This window comes from Artemia franciscana, chromosome 20 (genome assembly GCF_032884065.1).
Source record: "Artemia franciscana chromosome 20, ASM3288406v1, whole genome shotgun sequence".
Lineage (NCBI taxonomy): Eukaryota > Metazoa > Arthropoda > Branchiopoda > Anostraca > Artemiidae > Artemia > Artemia franciscana.
In genome coordinates, this window is record NC_088882.1 from 13,747,948 (window position 1) to 13,773,775 (window position 25,828).

General features: G+C 35.7%; 1 long non-coding RNA gene across 1 annotated transcript in view; it reads left to right on the forward strand.

Moving 5' to 3' along the window:
- The window catches only part of LOC136039774 (uncharacterized), a 74,654-nt gene extending 49,257 nt beyond the window's left edge, over positions 1-25,397 (forward strand). The window contains exons 2-3 of the long non-coding RNA XR_010620554.1: positions 2,434-2,635; positions 24,727-25,397. This is a non-coding gene — a long non-coding RNA (uncharacterized LOC136039774). The remainder of the gene's footprint in view (positions 1-2,433; positions 2,636-24,726) is intronic.
- The last annotated feature ends 431 nt before the right edge of the window (positions 25,398-25,828 follow it).

Below are 25,828 nucleotides of genomic sequence, written 5' to 3' on the forward strand. Positions count from 1 at the left end.
GCATGGAACTTTTTGGAACTTTTGGAACTTTTGCGGGTTCAGAACTTTCAGGGTTTTGGAATTTTTCCGAATTTATGGTTGCCCTAAATCTCCCCCAAATTAAAACGTTCACAAAATTAATAATTTGTGCTTCGGGTTAATGTTTGTAGGCCTATATTTGCGAACATTCTTCGACGCTGAACGAAATTCAGGAATCAGCTTGCTTCAGTGAACACCCTTTGTTTTAAAACCCTTTGTTTCTTATCTTATCTTATTATTCTTATCTTATCTCTTATCCTAAGGGGATAAGGTACCTTAAAGGTTCACCCTACTCGTCCTGGTTCTACTTGTCATCAATTACGTTCGTGCAGTTATAGCCTAAGGCTTCAGACCATGCAGGATTAAATCGCAGACCTTACCTCGGATAAGAGTATCTTGCTGTTTGACAACAAAGGGTTTTCATTCTGTCACCCTTTGTTTTAAAATGTCATCATCAAAGTATTTAAGCGACTCCTTAATTTTGAGTTCGAATCATATGATTCATTTGGTGGTGAGTCACACCAGTATAATTCATAAAAAATTCGAAGAAAATAAGTTTTTTAGACTGCTCTCATTTTGTGTTTAAAGAAACAAATGAAAAGAAAAATGTATACAAGGGGGTAAACTTTATAAAGTACCCAAGGCAGTTGCAATGAAGTCTGATTGCGTTGGGTAACTGGCAACTCCTACAATTATACGTCCAAAAAAATCAGAAAGGATTGGGAATGGAAATTTTAAAGTAGAATAACCCCATATTATTTTGGGAGTAACGGGCACCCAATGAAAAAAAAATCGTGGGTAAACTTTATAAAGTACCCAAGGTAGTTATAATAATAATTTTGACCCCCCCCCTTGGAAGGGTAACTGGCAACTCCTATAATTAAGCATCCAAAAAAATCAGAAAGGATTGGGAATTGAATTTTTAAAATAGAATAACCCCAAATTATTTTGGGAGTAACAGGCACCAAATTAAAAAAAAAAATCATGGGTAGACATTATAAAGTACCCAAGACAGTTACAATGAAGTCTGATTGCATTGGGTAATTGGCAACTCCTACAATTATACGTCCAGAAAAATGAGAAAGGATTGGGAATTGAATTATTAAAGTAAAATATCCCCATATGATTTCTGGAGTAACGGGCGCCAAATTAAAAAAAAGAATCGTAGAGGAGACATTAGCAGGAAAGAAGCTGAAACTTATGGCGACAGACCGCTTAAGAAGGTACATCTTTTCTGTGGTATCGATTGCCACAAAAAAAAATCACAATAAAAAAAAATCGTGGGTAAACTTTATAAAGTACCCAAGGTAGTTACAATGAAGTCTGATTGCATTGGGCAATTGACAATTCCCACAATTATACGTCCATAAAAATGAAAAAGGATTGGGAATTGAATTATTAAAGTAGAATATCCCTATATGATTTGGGGAATAACATGCGCCAAATTAAAAAAAAAAAAAAAACAATCGTGGATGAAACATTAGCAGAAAAGAAGCTGGAACCTAATGCAACAGACAGCTTAAGAAGGTATATTTTTTCTTTGTTATCGATTGCCCCGCAATCTTTAATAATTTTAACCCCCCCCCCTTGGAAGGGTAACTGGCAACTCCTATAATTAAGCATCCGAAAAAATCAGAAAGGATTGGGAATTGAATTTTTAAAGCAGAATAACCCCAAATTATTTTGGGAGTAACAGGCACCAAATTAAAAAAAAAAATCATGGGTAGACATTATAAAGTACCCAAGACAGTTACAATGAAGTCTGATTGCATTGGGTAATTGGCAACTCCTACAATTATACGTCCAGAAAAATGAGAAAGGATTGGGAATTGAATTATTAAAGTAAAATATCCCCATATGATTTCTGGAGTAACGGGCGCCAAATTAAAAAAAAGAATCGTAGAGGAGACATTAGCAGGAAAGAAGCTGAAACTTATGGCGACAGACTGCTTAAGAAGGTACATCTTTTCTGTGGTATCGATTGCCCCACAATCTTTCATAATTTCGACCCCCCCCCCCCGCCTCCTCCCCAAAAAAAAAATTCTGAGAAACCGTAGTATTTAGAAATGAACAGACCTTAGATGGATCCCGGGGAAAAATACTTTTGTTTTGCTAGGCTTGGAATTTTAGTAAAGACAACGAATAGTTATACATCTGTTTTCCAGACAAATTGATTTCATATCGATAATTTTTTTAAAGGAAATACAAAATATACACAGAAAAATGAAAATAAAAACAACGCACGTTAAGTCACAAGAATATAAATGTCTAGAAGAAATACATTTATTTTTTGTTTTCTGCTGTTTCTTTCTCAGTATTTAGTTTCCATTTCCATTTTTAGTTACTTCTTATGTTTTGCTTTGAAAAATATTTATCATATTTAACAAAAAATTTACTGGTCTTATGTTTTCGTAGATCATAAGAAGAGATCAAAGGGCCATTGAAAGTTGAAGACCCCTGTTGTAATTCATTTTGATGATCGAAAGTTATACAGATGTAACGATGGGTGGTCTGCTCCATTCCCAACGACTTTTTGTATACCCATGATTAAGGGAAAAAGTTAAAATTAATATCGCAGGAAAACAAGTAAAAACTAGTATTGGCTAACCAGCTGACTGTGAGTATCTAATAATTTTTGTCCTGCGACCATCCAAAATCAATACATTTTATGTATAACCTACCCTTCATAGTTATGACATAGATATGGTGCGTATTTTTACCAGCCGAACTCCATCGATTAGTGATAAATGACATACTCTTGGGAGCGTCCTATTTGATGTATCTAAGAATAAAACTCGGTGTGTGCTGTAATTTTTTAGAAAATATAATTCAACTTTAAATAATCAACTTCAACTTCATCTAATCAATATAACTTCAACTTCATATAATCAATATAACTTCAACTTCAATATAATCAACTTCAAACATAAATTGCCTCACACACATATGGAGGAACCTCTTGGAAAAAAGCAACATTTTGAACCAAATTTGTAAAAAAGAAGCAAATTATATGAGAGAGAGAGAGAGAGAGAGAGAGAGAGAGAGAGAGAGAGAGAGAGAGAGAGAGAGAGAGAGAGAGAGAGAGAGAGAGAGAGAGAGAGAGAGAGAGAGAGAGAGATGGGTTCATTAACATAAATAAACAAAACAAGCAAATGGCCCGAAGCAAAGCTTGTTTGGGCTTACAACCCCAGTACACATACAAATAAAAACAATACGAAAAAGGAGAGGAAAACGAAGAAAGAAAAGAAAAGGAAAAAAATGAAAAGAATATTATGGAATTAATATTCCATTACCCTGCATTTCGTTCGATATGGAATTACCCTTGAGAAAAAAGACAAAACAAAAAAGAAACTAAAACAACTTGACCAGTATCGCCTAAAACAAAACCAACACCTTAGGAACCAACAATTTGACGTCAACTCAACTATCAAAACCATAAATATCAAGGCAAAATAGCTTTAATTCCCGCCGGAATTCACAAAAATTATCCATGTTTCTAATGAAAAATGTCATCCAAAATCCAAAACATTCTATGTATTCCTTTCATATTATGACACAGAATACTATATATTGCTACCAGTCTTATTGCATCGATTACTGATAAACGACAAATTCTTGCAAGTGTTGTATTTGATGTGTCTGGATTTTTGTGTCAATTGCTTATGTGTCAAAAAAAATTATGATTGAAGTTGAAAATAACGGATTTAATTTTAGTCATTTAGCATTGGTATCATATTGGCTTCCGTAGTTCAAAAGGTAGTAGGCCTATGTCAAAGCAAATAAGTTTTACAGGAGAGCAAAGAAAGTGAAATTTATTTCGCGGTTTTTGACTGTTAATAATAAGGAGCTGTATTATAAATAAAAATAAATCGTAGCCATGCATGGCACAACAACTGTGAGCACTTTTCTAATAGTGTCTTGTCCCCTGGCCATCCAAAACCAAACATTTAAAGTATACCTATCATAGTATGTCATAGATATGCTATATATTCCTACATACCCAGCTGCATCGATCAGTGACATACGACAAGCTATAGGAAGTGTCGTATTTGATGTGCCCTATAATAAATCTCGTTTGTGCAATCATTTTTAACAAAGCATAGAAACTCCAGACAGAATTTACTTCAGACACATATGCAGGAAATTTTTTGGGATTATTTTGGGGGGGAAATTTTTTGAGCAACAGTTTTGGCACCTAACTTAAAAAGAAGCTAATTTTATGAAAACAAAACTGAAATCCAGGTTTTAACAATGAACATCTGAGACTTAAGGTTTCGTGGGTCTGAGATCATCCCCTGCGTGAGTGGTTGATTAGCTCATTATGTGACTCTATGACTATCTTAGCTCTAAGGCTATCTACCTTAGTCTTCTGCCCTAGGAATGACGCATGGAGGGATAATAAATAGACTTATCTATTAAACAATGAACTAAAATGATTTTTATACAATTCTAATAACGAGGTTAATGTTATATTTGCTTCTCACTCAGTCAGACTATCTGTCTTGGCTTTTTCTAAAATTAACCATGGCTTGATACCCACAACTATTCAATTTTAGTTCTTGCTTTTGTTTTTCAGGAAATCTTATTTTTTTCCTTTTTTTATGTGAGCGAGCATAAGCTTTACAAACGACAACAAAAGCTAGGCCAAAGTATATCCAAATCCTTTTTATATCACGCTGCGTGTCGATTACGTGTCAAACAAAGCATATGAGTAATCTATGAGAATTTGAGTTTTCGCCTCTTTTATAATTGATAGGAACATTCAAAAGTCGTCGGCTACAGAAGCAAAAAGTAACCGCGTCGTGTAGTATTACGTGAAGCATACCTTATGTGGGCCCTTGTGACTACCCGACAAGAAGATTAAGTAACATTTTTGGTTTTCTTTTCGCTTTTCTAACACTTCGGCGCTTTTGTAATAATGCTTAATTCAATATCAATTTACGATTGGAAGGCTTCAGATATGCCGAAAACTCCAGTCAACGTAACACAATCGACAATTTTGAAAGAAATTATTTAATTTACTTTGAATCTGTGTCATCTGTTCGTGAAATATCAACAAATCTTATTTATGAAATAGCAAGTGCAAAGTTACATGTTCGGCTACTTTTTTTCTATTTAAGAGAAGATAGGGTACTTATCGGTTGTATAACAGACACAATAAAATTTCGACACAAGAAACTGGTCAAGTAACTTCTTTATATTGTCGATCATTTGGATGGCAAAGATCAGATGGGATAGCAGCCGATTAGTTTGTTTTGACTAGTGATAGAAAATAGTGACTCACCATGGATGTTTAAGTTAAGATTGGGGATTTACCAGGGACCGAAGAACAGGCAATTATATTTCTCCAGGATAAGGGGTTATTGTACAAAACAATGGGTCAATGGACACACCATGACTTTGTACCCCCCCCTCGCTAATATTGTCATATTTTGTTTTATTTCACTAGCATTATCAAAAGTTTAGGCTATATATTTGCATATTAGGAGGGGGTAAAGCATAACATATATTAAATACAGAAATGGTTAGTTTATAAATATAATTTATACTATGCTTTACCACCGCCGCCCCATCCCCTAAAGTGCAAATATATAGCCCAAATTTGTTTCTAAACTATTATATCTATATCTATATATATATATATATATATATATACTAGCTGTTGGGGTGGCGCTTCGCGCCACCCCAACACCTAGTTGGTGGGGCGCTTCGCGCCCCCCCAAGCCCCCCCGCGCGCGTAAGTCGTTACGCGCCATATTAGTTACGCGCCATTGTAGTTGTGTCCCTGTGTCCCACCTGTGAATATAGATAGATTTATATATGTGTTTCAAACTACGTAAAAATTTCGAATATACAACATTCTTGGCTTTCCCACTACTGGGAGCTTTTCGTTTCCAATTGCCAGCAATTGATCTGAAAATGTTTGACCAGAGTCATCGTTACACAGACAGACAATATATAGAAAATATATATATAAAATATAAATATATATATATTTTCTTTTTAGTTTTTTTGTAGTTTTTACCTTTTTTAGTTTTTTTCTTCTTTTGTATTATAAAGCCAAGGTTCAAACCTGGAGCCTCTCGGACCTAGAACCTGAAACATAACGCTTTACCAACTCAGCTACTTCGGCTTGAATACATTCGTTTTGAGCAGCTTCCTCAGGTGTTGCCATTGTAGGTTCTTCAGTCATTTTAAAATTAGAAATTTCTCTTTCAACGGTCTTCTTATAATTAAAAATTTGTGTTTGAACGATATTCTTAAATACCTGTGTCCTGGTCGTCATTTATATTCCCTGTGTCCCGGTCGTCATTTGTGTCCCGGTCTGTAATTTCTCTTTGAGTGTTTTTCTTTTTAGTTTTTTTTTTAGTTTTTTACCTTTTTTCTTTTTTCAGTTTTCTTTTTCTTTTTTATTTTTCAGCGTGTCCTGGTCGTCATTTATATTCCCTGTGTCCCTGTCGTAATGTTTTTTACATTTTTTCTTTTTTCAGTTTTCTTTTTCTTTTTTATTTTTCAGCTTCACTATGAAATACATATCGCCGAACCTTTGTTTTTTTTAACTAAAATCTGGTAGGCATTGATGACCTTATCCAAGTCAAAATCCCAAACCCAATCATCATCGCTATCATTTTCAGTTTTGATATGTTTTGACTCTCGCTGTCCAGGTGGATCTTCATCTAACTGCGCGGTTTTTCCTTTTTTTCTTTTTAGTTTTTAATTGGTTTTTACCTTTTTTTTTAGCTTTTTTAATTTTTTTTCGTTTTTTCTTCTTACTTTTTTTTTAGTTTTTATCTTTTTTATTTTTTTTTTATTTTTATTCTTAATTTTATTAGTGTTCTTTTTCTCTTCTATTTTTCAGTTTTTTCCTTTTTTTTAAGTTTTTTTTTTAGTTTTTAGTTTTTTTAGTTTTTTAGTTTTTTTAGTTTTTTTAGTTTTTTAGCTTTTTTATTTTTTTTATTAGTTTTTAGTTTTTTTGTAGTTTTTGCCTTTTTTTAGTTTTTTCAGTTTTTTTTTTAGTTTTTAGTTTTTTACCTTTTTTAGCCTAACCTGGATTTGAACCTGGGACCTTCATTCTCCGTTCTGACACCCTCTCTCACCGAGTGACTACTCCAGCATGTTCATTTTGGTGTTTTAAATGGTATATTATTAACCAAATTAATGTGTTTTACAATATACTAAGCATCGTCAAAGCAAAAATGACGACAACTAATTTCATGACGTCGGCCGACACAGAAACATGACGTCACCTGATCCACAGATCCACAGACAGACAACTTATTTTTATATATATAGATAGAAGATATATATATATATATATATATATATATATATATATATATATATATATATATATATATATATATATATATATATATATATATATATATATATATATATGTTTTAACACCTAGTTGGTGGGGAGCTTCGCGACCCCCCCACCTCGCGCGCGTATGTCGTTACGCGCCATATTAGTTACGCGCCATTGTAGTTGTGTCCTTGTGTCCCACCTGTGAATATAGATAGATTTATATATGTGTTTCAAACTACGTAAAAATTGCGACTATACGACATTCTTGGCTTTCCCATTGTCTGTCCATATACAAAGCCGTATGTACTAATAATGACGTCATATGCAAACGCTCTTTTTACAAACAAACAAACATGCATACACACAACTCGTTTTTATATAGATAGATTGATAGATAGATACAATACAAATTAACTACGTAAAACTTGTGAATATACAACAGTCTTCGCTGTCCCATTGTCTGTGCGTATAAATAGATTGTCAGGTTTACCGACCCTCAAAGATGCAACATACAATTGTACATTGGTAAAGCAATCTGTATTAAGATCTATACCGCATTTTTCTAGTGATTGCCCTTGAGCTTTGTTGATGGTGGTTGCAAATGCTAATCGAATTGGGAATTGCAATCTTTTAAATTGAAAAAGCAGATCCGTTGGAATCATGGGAATGCGAGGAATAAGAACAGCCTCACCCTCATAAGGCCCTGTCAAGATTGTGGCCTCTATTAGGTTTTCCATTGTATTTTTACGGCAAGTCGCGTGCCATTGCAAAGCTTTGGTGGGTTGATATTTCTTAAAAGTATTATTGGTACGCCTATTTTTAGTTGTAGCACGTGTGGTGGAAACCCTGAAGGATCTATGGAAATTAAAAATTCAGATGGATAATTAACCGCTTCATTTGGTTCCAAAATACAAATTAACTGCGTAAAACTTGCGAATATACAACATTCTTCGCTGTCCAATTGTCGCTGCATATAAATAGATTGTCAGGTTTACCGACCCTCGAACATGCAACGTACAATTGTCCATGGGAAAAACAATCAGTATTAAGATCTATACCACATTTTTCTAATGATTGACCTTGAGCTTTGTTAATGGTGATTGCAAATGCTAATCGAATTGGGAATTGCAATCTTTTAAATTGAAAAGGCAGATCCGTTGGAATCATGGGAATGCGAGGAATAAGAACAGCCTCACCCTCAAAAGGCCCTGTCAAGATTGTGGCCTCTATTAGGTTTTCCATTGTTTTTTTTTACGGCAAGTCGAGTGCCATTGCAAAGCTTTGGTGGGTTTCTATTTCTTAAAAGTATTATTGGTACGCCTATTTTTAGTTGTAGCACGTGTGTTGGAAACCCTGAAAGATCTATGGAATTTAAAAATTCAGATGGATAATTAACCGCTTCATTTGGTTCCAAAACTGTGTCGACTGACTTGTAAAGGACTGCCTGGTCTCGAATCTTGGTCAAAACAATATTGTTGATTTCGTGGACGTCTATATTTTTGGGTGCGAGAATCGCTCTTTCACTTAGCCATTTATTATTTTTATAATTTTTTAGAATATTCGGAAATACTTTTTCAATCAATTCATTTTTGGACGTCACTAAATTACAGAAATCAGCAGGTAGTTGTATACGTCCTGAAATTGAGTCTACTGGGAGCTTTCCGTTTCCCATTGCCAACAATTGATCTGAAAATGTTTGACCAGAGTCATCGTTTTGCAATCGGACACGCATATTTGTAGTAAATTTTAATGTTTTTACGTGTGCCCATAAATTAGAATTTTTTAGGCAAGCATTCATTTCGTCTGCAGGAGTTGATCTAGGTATTATAGGTAATGTTTGCCTGAAATCTCCCGCAAGCAATATTAAGGTGCTGCCAAAGGGTTTCGACTTCCCTCGCAAATCTTTCAAGCATTGATCCAGAGCCTCGAGCGATTTTTTGTGTGCCATTGTGCACTCATCCCAAATAATAAGTTTGCATTGCTGCAATACTTTACCCATCCCAGATGATTTGGAAATATTGCACGTGGGAGTTTCTGTAGAATGCAAGTTCAGAGGCAATTTCAAAGCGGAATGAGCAGTTCTTCCACCAGGCAGCAATGTTGCGGCTATTCCGGACGACGCAATTGCCAACGCTATATCATTTTTTGATCGAATTGATGCCAGAATCAGTTTTATCACAAAAGTTTCACCAGTACCTCCTGGCGCATCCAAAAAGAAAATTTCTCCAACGTTGTTATCGACACAATGCATTATCGTATCATAAATGTCTTTTTGTTCCGACGTTAACTTGGAAATGTTATTTTGTACATACGACAATAGATCACTCGTACTGTAACTTTGTTCACGATCCAATTCTACACATGTCGAAACAGCAGCGATAAGGTTAGGTGAAGGCAATCCCAAATCCTGAAGAGGTTTGTTTGCCATACTTACGCACAAATCTTCTATAACAACTAAAGTGTAGTTATAAATTTCTGATGTAAAATCAAAAGTCTTATCTGACGTCTCTAACTGTTTTCGATGGAGTATATCTTCGGACATTTTTGACTTATATTTTTCCCATAACTCTGTAGGAGCTGATGGAGAGCAAGTTGTTAAAAACAACTTGCACGCCAAACAATGCACGAATTTGACTTGGGGTTGACGTTTCGCACGCGTCATTGATGCAGTTATCCCGGTGTTGGTCATTCTCCAATAAATTCAGAGCTTGGCATGCACTACGGTAAGTGTCATGTATAGTACCATTTACAGTCCTCAAATACTCAAAGGATGTCGGACCGGGTACATTCACCAAAAGCAGGCGTAGAAAGAAGCATTCATGTTGATTGGGGTGAACGGTGTAGAGTCTTCTTATCGTGGTATCTTTGAAGATGGTAGGTTGGCCGTCGACTGACTTACCCTGTTTTCGACGTTCAAATACTTTATTTTTAGTATTCCACGTGTAATACGAAGGCACTTCAGTGTACAGCAGTTTTTTTGCAAGACACGGGCCGTAATGTCATGCCTATGAACCGCCGATTGTCCTTGAAGTAAAAGCTGCAGTATCTCGTCCCAAGATTGATTACATGTAAATGTAATAAATAAATCTGGAAATGTTATTTTTTACATACGACAATAGATCACTCGTACTGTAACTTTGTTCACGATCCAATTCTACACATGTCGAAATGGAAAAGATGTTGCAATTGGGAAACGATTGTCCTTTCAACGTTGGGAGAAATTTCGCAATGTGCATTCAATTCAGAATTTCTATCACTGATGAAGTACAATTGTAAAAATTTATGATTCTCGCCTGAGAATGGTAGAAGGGACCCTGCTCTATGATAAATTTGCCCTTTTACTCTGAAAGTAGACATAAATTGATCTGGATTTTCGATTTGGGCTCCAAACGACGTCATTTGGAAACATGAGTTGTATTTTCTGATTTGTGACAAAAAACGCTTAGATTCTGACGTAGTTCCAGTAAGGAAAGTCTTCAATGGCTCTGGTGGTGCAGCCAATAGAGGAAGTTTAACTTTTCCTGAGGCGCAACACATTCCCATTGTTTCACCATTGAATTTCAAGGCTTTGCAATAGGGACAAATTTTAGACATTGTCCCGATTTGAACACATCTACTCAAGCTATAATCATCGACTGGGCTGTACCTGAATGCCAGGCGATAACTTTCAGGTTGTTCTGATTCCTCGGCACGCTTTCTTTTCTTACTTTCTCTATCAGCAGCAAGCCTGATTTCTTGCTGTTCTTGTGATTCCTCGGCACGCTTTCTTTTCTTACTTTCTCTATCAGCAGCAAGCCTGATTTCTTGCTGTTTTTGTGATTCCTCGGCACGCCTTCTTTTTTCACTTTCTCTTTTAGCAGCAAATCTGCTTTCGCGTTGCTCTGGTAGTTCCTCAGCACGCTTTCTGTTCTTTCTTTCTCTATCAGCCTCAAGCCTGTTTCCTTGCTGTTCTTTTGATTCCTCGGCACGCTTTCTTTTCTGACTTTCTCTATCAGCAGCAAGTTTTTTGGCATAGACTCTTTGAGCATCTTCATCGGCTTTTGCAATTGTAAGTTCATCAGTCATTTTAAACTTAAACATTAATAGATTTCTACGTGAACATATGTCTTAAATATCTTGAATGACGTCACCGTCAAAGCAAAAATGACGACAACTAATTTCATGACGTCAGTCAAAATGACTGATGAACTTACAATGGCAAAAGCCGATGAAGATGCTCAAAGAGTCTATGCCAAAAAACTTGCTGCTGATAGAGAAAGTCAGAAAAGAAAGCGTGCCGAGGAATCAAAAGAACAGCAAGGAAACAGGCTTGAGGCTGATAGAGAAAGAAAGAACAGAAAGCCTGCCGAGGAATCAAAAGAACAGCAAGGAAACAGGCTTGAGGCTGATAGAGAAAGAAAGAACAGAAAGCGTGCCGAGGAATCAAAAGAACAGCAAGGAAACAGGCTTGAGGCTGATAGAGAAAGAAAGAACAGAAAGCGCAGCGAGGAATTACCAGAGCAACGCGGAAGCAGACTTGCTGCTAAAAGAGAAAGTGAAAAAAGAAGGCGTGCCGAGGAATTACAAGAACAGCAAGAAATCAGGCTTGCTGCTGATAGAGAAAGTAAGAAAAGAAAGCGTGCCGAGGAATCACAAGAACAGCAAGAAATCAGGCTTGCTGCTGATAGAGAAAGTAAGAAAAGAAAGCGTGCCGAGGAATCAGAGCAACCTGAAAGTTATCGCCTGGCATTCAGGTACAACCCAGTCGATGATTATAGCTTGAGTAGATGTGTTCAAATCGGGACAATGTCTAAAATTTGTCCATATTGCAAGGCCTTGAAATTCAATGGTGAAACAATGGGAATGTGTTGTGCCTCAGGAAAAGTTAAACTTCCTCTATTGGCTGCACCACCAGAGCCATTGAAGACTTTCCTTACTGGAACTACGTCAGAATCTAAGCGTTTTTTGTCACAAATCAGAAAATACAACTCATGTTTCCAAATGACGTCGTTTGGAGCCCAAATCGAAAATCCAGATCAATTTATGTCTACTTTCAAAGTAAAAGGGCAAATTTATCATAGAGCAGGGTCCCTTCTACCATTCTCAGGCGAGAATAATAAATTTTTACAATTGTACTTCATCAGTGATAGAAATTCTAAATTGAATGCACGTTGCGAAATTTCTCCCAACGTTGAAAGGACAATTGAATTGCAACATCTTTTCCACGAAAATAATAATTTAGTGCGTCTGTTCAAAACAGCCATCGATTTGATGCCTACTGATACACATAAAATTGTTATTTCCGCTGACAAAACGCCTCCTGGCCAACATGTGCGTAGATACAATGCTCCAACTATCGACGAAGTGGCAATCGTTATGGTCGGTGATCAGTTTTTACCTCGAGATATTATTCTTCATAAGCGAAACGCTCAGTTGTTAAGAATTGCTGAAACTCATCGATGCTACGATGCCCTACAATATCCTATCATTTTTTGGGATGGAGCCGACGGCTATCACTTTAATATTAAATTGATGAATCCAGCCACTCACAAAGAAATGAATAAGAAATTCAGTGCAATGCATTATTATTCCTATAGACTAATGATTCGGCAGGATGAAGAAAATTATATTTTAAAATGCCGTGAATTGTTTCACCAATTTGTCGTTGATATGTATGCTAAAATTGAATCAGAACGTTTGCTATATATCCGCCTGAATCAGACCAAGCTCCGCTCTGAACAATACATTCATTTGCGAGATGCAGTTATAAATGACAGTAATACCACAAACGTTGGAAGATTAACAATTTTACCTTCGTCATATGCTGGCAGTCCCCGTCATATGCATGAATATGCTCAAGATGCTATTGCGTATGTTCGTCTCTATGGTCGTCCAGATTTATTTATTACATTTACATGTAATCAATCTTGGGACGAGATACTGCAGCTTTTACTTCAAGGACAATCGGCGGTTCATAGGCATGACATTACGGCCCGTGTCTTCCGGCAAAAGTTGAAATCACTGATAAACTACATAGTAAAACTTGAAGTGTTTGGGTCAGTGCGATGCTGGATGTACTCAGTGGAATGGCAAAAACGAGGTTTGCCACACGCACATATACTAATCTGGCTACATAAAAAAATTACTTCGAACGAAATTGATGATGTGATTTCCGCTGAAATACCTGATAAAAATGTCGATAAGGGGTTACATGATATTATTGTAAAAAATATGATACATGGACCTTGCGGTGCACTAAACGAAAATTCACCATGCATGGCCAAAGGAAGGTGCACAAAGCAATATCCTCGACTTTTAGTATCAAACACAATTACTGGCAATGATGGTTACCCACAATATAGAAGAAGATCTACTGAAGATGGCGGTAAAACAGCAATAATAAAGAAGTGTAACGGTACCACCATCGAAGTAGATAACCAGTGGGTTGTTCCATATTCCCCATTATTATCAAAAACATTTAATGCACACATAAACGTTGAATACTGTAACTCCGTAAAGGCAATCAAATACATATGTAAATACGTCAACAAAGGCAGTGACATGGCAGTTTTTGGCTTGCAGCCCGAAATCAAAGATTTCGATGAAATCGTACAATATCAGGCTGGAAGATACATAAGCAGTAATGAAGCTGTTTGGCGAATTCTTTCATTTCCGATACATGAACGTAGTCCAGCTGTTGTTCACTTAGCGGTACATTTACAGAATGGTCAACGTGTTTATTTCACGGAAACCAACGTGCAACAAAGAGTCCTGAATCCACCGGATACAACATTAACAGCTTTTTTTTCGCTTTGCAAAAATGATTCTTTTGCAAAAAAAACTTCTGTATACTGAAGTGCCTTTGTATTACACGTGGAATACTAAAAATAAAGTATTTGAACGTATTTCACCCCAATCAACATGAATGCTTCTTTCTACGCCTGCTTTTGGTGAATGTACCCGGTCCGACATCCTTTGAGTATTTGAGAACTGTAAACGGTACTATACATGACACTTACCGTAGTGCATGCCAAGCTCTGAATTTATTGGAGAATGACCAACACTGGGATAACTGCATCAATGACGCGTGCGAAACGTCAACCCCAAGTCAAATTCGTGCATTGTTTGGCATCATTTTAACAACTTGCTCTCCATCAGCTCCTACAGAGTTATGGGAAAAATATAAGTCAAAAATGTCCGAAGATATACTCCATCGAAAACAGTTAGAGACGTCAGATATGACTTTTGATTTTACATCAGAAATTTATAACTACACTTTAGTTATTATAGAAGATTTGTGCGTACGTATGGCAAACAAACCTCTTCAGGATTTGGGAAGCGGTTAATTATCAATCTGAATTTTTAAATTCCATAGATCTTTCAGGGTTTCCACCACACGTGCTACAACTAAAAATAGGCGTACCGATAATACTTTTAAGAAATATAAACCCACCAAAGCTTTGCAATGGCACTCGACTTGCCGTAAAAAAAAACAATGGAAAACCTAATATAGGCCACAATCTTGACAGGGCCTTTTGAGGGTGAGGCTGTTCTTATTCCTCGCATTCCCATGATTCCAACGGATCTGCCTTTTCAATTTAAAAGATTGCAATTCCCAATTCGATTTGCATTTGCAATCACCATTAACAAAGCTCAAAGTCAATCATTAGAAAAATGTGGTATAGATCTTAATACTGATTGTTTTTCCCATGGACAATTGTACGTTGCATGTTCGAGGGTCGGTAAACCTGACAATCTATTTATATGCAGCGACAATTGGACAGCGAAGAATGTTGTATATTCGCAAGTTTTACGCAGTTAATTTGTATTTTGGAACCAAATGAAGCGGTTAATTATCCATCTGAATTTTTAAATTCCATAGATCCTTCAGGGTTTCCACCACACGTGCTACAACTAAAAATAGGTGTACCAATAATACTTTAAAGAAATATCAACCCACCAAAGCTTTGCAATGGCACGCGACTTGCCGTAAAAAAAAACAATGGAAAACCTAATAGAGGCCACAATCTTGACAGGGCCTTATGAGGGTGAGGCTGTTCTTATTCCTCGTATTCCCATGATTCCAACGGATCTGCTTTTTCAATTTAAAAGATTGCAATTCCCAATTCGATTAGTATTTGCAATCACCATTAACAAAGCTCAAGGTCAATCATTAGAAAAATGTGGTATAGATCTTAATACTGATTGTTTTTCCCATGGACAATTGTACGTTGCATGTTCGAGGGTCGGTAAACCTGACAATGTATTTATATGCAGCGACAATTGGACAGCGAAGAATGTTGTATATTCGCAAGTTTTACGCAGTTAATTTGTATTGTATCTATCTATCTATCTATCTATATAAAAACGAGTTGTGTGGATGCATGTTTGTTTGTTTGTAAAAAGAGCGTTTGCATATGACGTCATTACTAGTACATACGGCTTTGTATATGCACAGACAATGGGAAAGCCAAGAATGTTGTTTATTCGCAATTTTTACGTAGTTTGAAACACATATATAAATCTATCTATATTCACAGGGGGGACACAGGGACACAACTACAATGGCGCATAACTAATATGGCGCGTAACGACTTACGCGCGCGGGGGGGCTTGGGGGGGGGCACGAAGTGCCCCACCAACTAGGTGTTGGGGTGGCGCGAAGCGCCACCCCAACAGCTAGTATATATATATATAAATAAGTGGTCTGTGTGTCTGTTTGTCTGTGTGTCGTCATCATGAAGTTAGTTGTCGTCATGTTTGTTATGACGATGACGTCATTAAAGGTATTTAAGACATTCGTTCACGGAAAAATGTTTAATTGTAAGAAGATTGTGGACGGAAAAATGTTTAATTGTAAAATGACTGAAGAACCTACAATGGCAACAGCCGAGGAAGCTGCTCAAAGAGTATGCCAAAAAAGTTGCGACTGATAGAGAAAGTAAGAAAAGAAAGCGTGCCGAGGAATCACAAGAACAGCAAGAGAACAGGCATGCAGCTAAAGAACGCAAAACCGCGCAGTTAGATGAAAATCCACCTGGACAGAGAGAGTCAAAACATATCAAAACTTAAAATGATAGCGATGATGATTGGGTTTGGGATTTTGACTTGGATAAGGTCATCAATGCCTACCAGATTTTAGTTAAAAAAACAAAGGTTCGGTGATATGTATTTCATAGTGACGCTGAAAAATAAAGAAGAAAAAGAAAACTGAAAAAAGAAAAAAGGTAAAAAACTAAAAAAAAAACTAAAAAGAAAAACACTCAAAGAGAAATTACAGACCGGGACACAAATGACGACCGGGACACAGGGAATATAAATGACGACCAGGACACAGGTATTTAAGAATATCGTTCAAAGACAAATTTTTAATTGTAAGAAGATCGTTGAAAGAGAAATTTCTAATTGTAAAATGACTGAAGAACCTACAATGGCAACACCCGAGGAAGCTGCTCAAAACCAATGTATTCAAGCCGAAGTAGCTGAGTTGGTAAAGCGTTATGTTTCAGGTTCTAGGTCCGAGAGGCTCCAGGTTTGAACCTTGGCTTTAGCATTAATACAAAAGAAGAAAAAAACTAAAAAAGGTAAAAACTACAAAAAAAAAGGAAATTTTTCCTTTTTAGGAAAAGATTCCTAAAATAAGGATGGAAGTATCGATGAAAACTTCTTGCATATCAGATTAATGAGGTTAGATCGATTCTATCTAATATAATAATATATATATATATGCATGGTAGAACGTTTTTCATTGTGTTCAATCTCTTACCACTAAATAGAACCTGACATGCGAACAAATGAAATTTTTTTATTACTTCTTGAAAAAGAGAGAGAGAGGAGTAATCGACTGACGTTAAAATCCATTGTATCTGCTTAAACAGGATTTTTGAAATTGTCTACTAGTCACATGGAAAAAAAATCGACATGGAAACTTGAATGTTTTTAGATAGTGCTAAAAAGCAAATCCACAATATCATTTTTTTTATTTCAACTAGTATGTCAATGAATTGAGTAAATACATTTGGATAAAAACTGTAAAAGCCTCATTCAAAAATCCGAAGTTGGAGAATCATTTTCAATGATAGCGTCAAGAATTTTCAAAGAATATTTTCTTTTGCACGGTTAACTTCTGAAATTTATAATTTAGATTCAAACATTTTTCCAATGTCCCAAGATACCACATGATTTTCTGTTTCTCAAATCTATCCATTTTTGTTCTTGACCCTCCCACTGCTGATTATAAACTAATCTAACATAGCCAAGTTTCTACTTTGTGCACACTCAACACCTATCAGTTCCCTAGGGAGAGGAGTAAACGATCGTCTAAAATGTCTAACCAAAAAACAAATCGTTATGAAACACTTTTTACTGTCCGAAATGTAATAAAAGAACAAATACATTTTCACTCGTTTTTCATGAGGTGAGTCAATCCATTGGCCTCAATTTGCTTCATCATTGCATTCAATTCATGTTTTAGTCTGGATATATGCATTATATTCACTTTTGCTGCGGAATATAATTGTTCTTCTGATTTAAATTTACTCAGTGATGAAACATGTCTACCAAAGATCTTATCTCACTCAAGTGTTAGTCGACAATCCTTCCCAATTTCAATTGCTGCATTGGGACTCCTGTCTTCACGTCGTCACTGTCAACGCCTTCAAGCTGCAGTAGCGTAAAACCCCTCATTTTCAGAATATTACAACGTATTTTTGAACTTGAAACAATGTTAACTAATCAAAAGTCTATGTGGAATTGTGATACTAAGTAACTCATCATCAAAATTTTATATCAACGATCACATGGTGGGTACTTTGCACCTGGCCGTTTTTATTCAAAGGCCCATGTCACCGAGAAATAACAGCTGCCATGCGTTTCCTGGAAATATTCTTATCAACCGGAAGTGGAAATAAAATCATGTGTGTTGTAGAAATGATGCGATATGTGTGAATTGGGAATTGAGGGCTATGTGTGCACTGGCGTTAAGGGCAATGTGTCTGCTTCAACAGATAGACCCCATATTACTGACGTAGCCACAACGGGTATTCATGATTGGGCCCCATATTACCAAATAAAGCATCAATCCGCTGTGCCATCACAGGGAATATAGGCTAAGGTCCGTTCTTCACTATGTTGGCCCGTAGGGGGCAACCATGATAGACTTTTGATATGTTTCATATGAAACGTCATACGCTGATAACAAAAGGAAAAATGTCTTTAAAGTTTTCAAATAAGCTCTATAAAATTTCGATTTCAAACAAATGCAAAAAAAAACTGTAAAAAAAAGCTTTTTTTTAGAAACGCACATTCGGTTCATAACCCAAAAGCTAACGAAATTTTTAACTTTGTCAATCCTTTAGAGTATGCAACTGTATTATGTGAGAAGACATTTGTGCAGGCTTAAAATACATCTAAAAAAATGAAGATAGTAGATGTTTGTAAATGTTGTTCAGTAGATGTTTGTAAATGTTGTTTTTGCATTTTGTTATTAGTTTTGCTTGTTGTAGCTGTCTGGTATTTTGACAGACATGATGAAATTGATCCATATGAGAACTGTATCATTGTCAATAACCTATCTGCATTTGTACATTGTCCTGATTTAAAAAAATGCAACCCTATAATTTACGAAGAGAATAAAAAACCGACGGGAACAACTGAAAGCCTAGAGACTTCATCAGCTGCTCGTAATACCAGCGCAGAATATACTACCCCCATTGCGTTGAGGAATTTCACCACTGAAAAAACCTCACTCACTGCCACCTCCAAAAATATAACGGCAGGAAGTGAAACTCATTGGCAGGAGGGAACAACTGAAAGCCCAGAGACTTCATCAGCTGCTCGTAATACCAGCGTAGAATATACTACCCCCATTGCGTTGAGGAATTTCACCACTGAAAAAAACTCACTGACTGCCGCCTCCACAAATACAACGACAGGAGGCGAAACTCAAGATTTATCGTTTTATCTAAATTGTACAGCTGTATATTTTTGTGATTTTGGGCTACTCTGCGCAACAAATAGAACTGATTTGGAAGATAGATTTAAGTCCAGAAGTAGAACTACTGTTATTTACAGACATGGATATTCACCGATCTACCCGATGTTTTTTCATTACCCTACTGGGGGACTTTATGGATGGAACTCGGGAAAATTTGCGAAAAAGGTCGTGAAAAACGGGGCCCTGGTTACTGGAGGAGCGGTTATAGGTCACAAGCTGACAAAGCATAAATATAAGGGATTGGATTATGCGAGTAAAGTAAGGAGCCAGACAGGGAAACAGGGAGGAATATTGCATGGATGGAAAAGTGGAGGCAGAGGCAGAAGTGGAGGAGGAAGAAGTTGGGGTGGAAGAATGGGAAGATCTGGAGGAGGAGGAAGAAGAGGATAATGCTTTTCTTTTTTTTGCTTCAGTCTTTGCGATTAGTATCAATATAAAAAAAAGTTAAAGGGAAGATTTTCATTTAAATGTGAATAATGGCCAAAGTTAAGATTTTTCTACGCTAATTATCCCTTTTTTCTCAAAGGACAGCTATTCAACTAATGTTGATTACATTTAGAAAAAAAAGGACGAAAATTAACAAAACAGTTTACTGCTCTAGAAAGCCAGATTTAGATCCTATCAGTATTGATAGAGGACGCATCACCGCATAGTATCTAGGACACTGACGGGATTTGTTTGTCATGTTTTCTACCCTTGATTAAGAAAGAATGTGGTTTTCTTGCGGTGTTTTTTAGCCTGGAAAAAAGAAGTTTCCGAAAAGCATATTTTCTAAGCTAGTTATGAAAATACACTGTGGTTTAGTTGCTGTGTTGCTTTTATGAACCATACTTTAAAAACTGATAAAAACTCATAAAAGATAATTGTTTATTTTAAAAGAAAATTCTTTTCTATAACTCACCTGCGCATGTCAAAGAAATATCTTCCTTAGCTAAATACCATTTCACCAATGATTTTTCTAGGTTTCAAAATCACTTAATTTTTATATTCCCATTTCCTTGGGGTGAAAGGACGGCTGATATGCCCCCCCCCCGTAGGACCGTCCCCTTACTCCAAACTTTGATTGCTAAGATTGGTTTGCGCCCCTGGATAAAACGAAACAGCATAACTAAATATGACAAATCATAGCTTTCAAACATGATCCGGAGTTTTACTTTAAACCTTTTTCCGATAGTTTTAACAGGTTGACAAACAGGTAAACTAGGATTTTCTTATTCATTATCTATTATTGTGACCATCAGAAGATGAAAAAATCGCAGTGGAATTGTATTTCTAGAATATGCCCATATTAACGTATCTTTCTGATTCATTTTAACTCCACAATTCCCGTATTGCGCTCCTAAGTTTGGCTTATTCACGTTGGCGTACAACCAAAAGAAATTTCTTACTAAAATACTATCAAAAAACCTTTGTTTTCAAGCCACTTTATTTGTGTATTGTGGTCATAACCATGGATTTTTCAGATTTTCGTACGCTCCAATTTCTCTCTGTCCTTCAATGTAATATGAAATTTTTATTTTCTTTTTTTAGGGTATTTATTTTTTATTGCCCCCTCCAAGGAGAGTTTTGATTCTTTAAACATTATTAATAGCTTACCCTAGCTACAAAACCTAAAGGGGTGTCACTCAACACTGAAAAACCAAAGCAATCATCTAATTTACGATTTTTCATTTAGATATGGTAACATAAGACATTTTAAAATACCAGACCCTAAATTCAATGAACTCAAATAGGCTACATATTTCAATGTCGGCCTTATATCACAAACCAGTCAACACGAGATACTTGAAGTGCCAAACCCTATATTCACGGGACAAGCAACTTAAGTCAATTTACAAACCAAGTGCGGGCGAGCAAACTAAAGAGCCAATCAAAAGTCTGACTCCGTGATTCCCATCGTGGAGCACCCACCCCACCAGTACATGATATTATTTTAATGGGTCATGGACAGGGCGTGCTCCCTTTGGTAGAATTTACTTTCGAGGCTTTATTTAAAAAAAAAAATAATTCATGTCAATGGCGTCACATTCAAATGCATTTAAAGAGAACATGCCGGAGTAGTCACTCTTTGAGAGAGGCTATCAGACTGGAAAGCATCATAATGTTGCGATGACGTTGTACATTTTATCAAAGGGGTATCGTAAAAATCATTGTCCCTAAGCGAAGCTAATTCGTCAGGTAGGGCAAAATTTCAAAAAAAAAAATTGAAATGTCAAAATTTGAAACAGGGCAAACATAAATCGGTTTTGCCATTGCACAATCACCGGGAAATCAGCTCAGTGCATAATTAAAAATCATTGTCCCTAAGCGAAGCTAATTCGTCAGTTAGGGCAAAATTTCAAAAAAAATAAAATTGAAATGTCAAAATTTGAAACAGGGCAAACATAAATCGGTTTTGCCATTGCACAATCACCGGGAAATCAGCTCAGTGCATAATTAAAAATCATTGTCCCTAAGCAAAGCTAATTCGTCAGGTAGGGCAAAATTTCAAAAAAAATAAAATTGAAATGTCAAAATTTGAAACAGGGCAAACATAAATCGGTTTTGCCATTGCACAATCACCGGGAAATCAGCTCAGTGCATAATTGAAAATCATTGTCCCTAAGCGAAGCTAATTCGTCAGGTAGGGCAAAATTTCAAAAAAAATAAAATTGAAATGTCAAAATTTGAAACAGGGAAAACATAAATCGGTTTTGCCATTGCACAATCACCGGGAAATCAGCTCAGTGCATAATTAAAAATCATTGTCCCTAAGCGAAGCTAATTCGTCAGGTAGGGCAAAATTTCAAAAAAAATAAAATTGAAATGTCAAAATTTGAAACAGGGCAAACATAAATCGGTTTTGCCATTGCACAATCACCGGGAAATCAGCTCAGTGCATAATTAAAAATCGTTGTCCCTAAGCGAAGCTAATTCGTCAGGTAGGGCAAAATTTCAAAAAAAATAAAATTGAAATGTCAAAATTTGAAACAGGGCAAACATAAATTGGTTTTGCCATTGCACAATCACCGGGAAATCAGCTCAGTGCATAATTAAAAATCATTGTCCCTAAGCGAAGCTAATTCGTCAGGTAGGGCAAAATTTCAAAAAAAATTTGAAATGTAAGAATTCAAAACAGGGCAAACATAAATCGGTTTTGCTTTCGTAAAATCACCGAGCAATCAACATAGTGCAAAATCAAAAATCAATATCCCTAAGCCAAGCTAATTTGTCAAGAAGGTTGAAATTGAAAAAAAAAATTTAAATGTAAAAATTTCAGCACAGAGCAAACGTAAGTCGGGTTTGCAATTTTATAGTCACCAAGCAATCAACGTAGTGCACAATCGAAAATCATTGTCCCTAAACCAAGAAATTCGTCAGGTAGGGTGAAAAAAATTAAATGTAAAAATTTCATCGGAGGGCGAACATAAATCGGGGTCGCCATTGCATAATCACCTAGCAATCATAGGAAAAAAAAATAAAAAAATCATAGGAAAAAACGAAACAACAAACAAACGAACAACTTAACATACATCCATGATCTTACTTCTAAAAAAAAATGCAAATTTCCATATTTTTGCAGATGAGAGTTTGAAACCTCTACGATAAGGCTTTCTGTTGTGCAAATTTCGATTGTGTAATATTGATAAAAGCAATTGCCCCCTTGATGACGTTCCTCTCTATTCCAAAATTTGAGACAATTTTCTCAGGCTCGTAGCTAAATTTGATGAATTTTACATATATGGAATCATAATAAGATCATATTTTTTGGTGTACAAATTGTTATCAAGATTCCTTTTTTAGAAGTTTTTAAACCATTAGCCCTGGTCGCTCCTTATTTACGGTCCGTTACTACGAGCTGTTTAAAATTTTCAACAAGTCTGTGCAACTTTTGAATACTACTATTTTTATCCCTTACCCAGGGATAGTTAGACAGGGTTAACGCTGGATTTACTGTATGTTGACTGAATGTTGTTAAGTTATAACCCAATCACAATAGAAGATTTCATTTATTTGAATGATTAAAAAAAAACTTTTTTAATCAAAAAGGTCGCTCCTTACTTACAGTCCGTTACTACGAGCTATTTGAAATTCCCAACAAGTCTGTACAACTTTTGAATACTACTATGGTTATCCCTTACCCAGGGATCGTTACACGGGGTTAACGCTGGGTTTACTGTAAGTTGACTGAATGTTGTTCAGTTATACCCCAATAACAATAGAAGATTTCATTTATTTGAATGATTAAAAATAAAAACCTTTTTAATCAAAAAGGTCGCTCCTTACTTACAGTCCGTTACTACGAGCTTTTTGAAATCTTCTACAAGTCTGTGCAACTTTTGAATACGACTATGGTTATCCCTTACCCAGGGATCGTTAGACAGGGTTAACGCTGGATTTACTGTATGTTGACTGAATGTTGATCAGTTATACCCCAATCACAATAGAAGATTTCATTTATTGAATGATTAAAATAAAAACCTTTTTAATCAGTCGAGTTAAATATGGTAAAAAATGTTTACGTATCTACATATTCACAGAAAAGCAAACTCCTAAGATTTCTCTATATCTATCACTTAAGCTTTGAAATCAGAAATCTGTGACGAAATCCAAAGAATGTCAAAATGATTCTGTGTTTTTCTAGAAACTATAAAAATGAAGATGCTGATTTCTGATTCAAAGCGACTTATTAGTCAAAATTAGATTTTTTGGGGATAAAAATTCAACAGCTCCTCAAGTTCCCTAATCAGATTCCCAGCTTTTTTCTTAGATGAAACAAAATCAATATCATTATCCAGCTCAATTTTGCTGACCGGTATGGCTTATTATGGTACATAGGGCTTATCAAATATCCCCTCATTATTCGTATTATACAAAGGGATTCAGTATAGTACTTGAATTTGAAGTTGCTAGGGCTACAGGGATATTACAAAAAATAGATTGGAAATATGAGATTGATTGACTCGTGGATTTTAGATTAAAAGTTGGCCTTATTTATTTCTTGGCTAAATATGTGATAGAGATATAAAATGAAATCCATTTTTTCTTACTGCATATAATTAACCATAATCCAAATATACCGAGAACTTGGTCGAGATACTAGTTATGTAGACATTATAGATTAATATACTCTCTATTAAGCATACAAAGTGTGTTTCAAGAGAGCACATTCGAAAAAGGATACTAAAAACGTGGACTTTGACAATCATAACGCCCCCTAAGACCTTGCTACGATTTAAAACACATTGGGGTTATTAGGGTCTCATTTAATGGTCTCTCGTCTGATTTATTTCATCTTGCCTTCTCTTGTTTTTTGCGGTTGGAGATAAGGCTCAAATATTCAGCATTGGTTTTGGCCTTTCATATTCTTTGGGTCCAAATATTTTTCTTTGTATGGTCGATTTTCATTATAATTAGAATGGCTTTAACATTATCATATTTCCAGCGACAGCAACACCCCAGAGAAGATCAAACCACGGAACAAGGAGTGTCACATACATTTTGGATTGAGTTTCTTTTTTATGTTCCATTAAAATTCTCTTATCTCTCAGCATACAACTTGACATTCTTTAGAACCTTTTCAAGTTTAGGTTAATTTTGTCAAACGACATTGAGGCCTTCTTCTTATGTAAAATATAACACCTTACTTTAGAAATATTTTAGAGCATTATCTTATAACAACAGCAAATCGCGTCAAGTTGTCTCTAGGTAAAAAAAAACACCCATCAGAGTCAACTTACTCAAAAATCACGGCTAAGGATTTACAATTCTTATTCAAAAATGCAATAGAAAATCGTATTTTAGAATGGTATCAGTGACGGCCTCCTTTTTCGTAACTTTCATGTGGCACTAACGTACTTAAACGCAGAACAACATACTCTTAAGCAAAATTTTGGCTTGAAAAAACAAAAGCCTGGCAGGACAATTTCAGACAATCTTCTTTGACATACGCTATAAATACTCCGATTCCAGGCTCACATTGTACATTCAGGTTTAATGAGAAGCAAAACCCATCCTCTTTGACCACAAAATATGTTCATCTTTCGAATAAGTAATGCCTTATTCATCAATTCAGCTAGAGATCCAAATTTTCTATAAAAATTGAAGAGGTTACACCCTTACAACTTTTTTCCCTTATATATATATATATATATATATATATATATATATATATATATATATATATATATATATATATATATATATATATATATATATATATATATATATATATATATATATATGTATATATATATATATATATATATATATATATATATATATATATATATATATATATATATATATATATATATATATTAACTAGTTGGTGGGGGCGCTTCGCGCCCCCCCCCGCAGCGTAAGTCGTTACGCGCCATTGTAGTTGTGTCCCTGTGTCCCACCTGTGAATATAGATAGATATATATATATCTATATATATAAAAATAAGTTGTCTGTGTGTGGATCTGTGGATGGATCAGGTGACGTCACCTGAAAAAACTGGATCAGGTGACAAAACTGAAAACTGAAAAAACTAAAAAAAGGCA